The sequence below is a fragment of the Monopterus albus genome, unplaced genomic scaffold (genome assembly GCF_001952655.1).
Source record: "Monopterus albus unplaced genomic scaffold, M_albus_1.0 scaffold249.1, whole genome shotgun sequence".
In the NCBI taxonomy this organism is placed as follows: domain Eukaryota; kingdom Metazoa; phylum Chordata; class Actinopteri; order Synbranchiformes; family Synbranchidae; genus Monopterus; species Monopterus albus.
The window spans coordinates 156,801-157,784 of record NW_018128129.1 but is presented as its reverse complement, the minus strand read 5'-3'; positions in this window follow the sequence as shown (position 1 = coordinate 157,784).

Below are 984 nucleotides of genomic sequence, written 5' to 3'. Positions count from 1 at the left end.
TGTGAGACATGTAATAAGTTCAACCCCAGAGCTGCGCTGAAGGCGGGGCTAGGGGGATTTCCAGTTCCAGATGCTCCCTGGAAAGAGATTGTTGTTTATTTCACAGATATGGGAGCTGACAAAAGAGTTGAAGAGAAACAATATTTAATTGTCTGTGTGGATCCGTTTTCCAAGTGGGTAGAGGCAGTACCCACAAAAACAGAGACTGGTAAAAAGGTAATCAAATGGCTCACTTGAGAAGTGATCCCTCGGTTTGGGGTACCTGAGATGATCAGATCTGATAATGGAACACACTTCTCAAACGATGATCTATGTCTGGTTGAGCAGATGTTTGGGATAAAACATAAGTTTGGGGCTGTCTATCATGCAGCCTCACAAGGCCTTGTTGAACGTGCAAACAGGACCATAAAAGAAGGGCTCGTGAAAGTCTACGCAAACACTAACTTACCTTGGTTGAAGCTCTACCTATTGTATTGTTCAACCTCAGGTCCACTCCGAATGCAACACTTAATGTAAGCCCACATGAAATCCTGACAGGGAGAAAGATGCCCTGTCCTCTAACTGTTCAAAGGTCTGACATGGTGGTAATTGTCATATATGGTTAAAGTGTTTGTTTGTCATATGCACAGTTAGGAAACGTGTTTCCCTCTAACTTTTATGCCTAGAGATTTAACACCTCTTCTTTTACAGCATGCTGACATGAGTGACTATGTCAGACAATTGAACAACGCTGTGATGAGTGTCTCTGAGCAGGTTATTGAAATCCTGAGCAGGGACCAACCTGAGGAACCTCATTACCTGAGTTGATATACACTCCTGTAGAACCAGAGCTACAGTCAGAAGAGGACCTGCATTAGTGTAATATTTATCAGAGAACAAAAAAGTTGACAGGGACAGCAGACAAAATGCCTAGTCTGACAGGTTTAGGCAATCGTCCTGGTATGGTTCTCTGTGTACTGGGCCTCATTAGCCTAGTTATAGTGG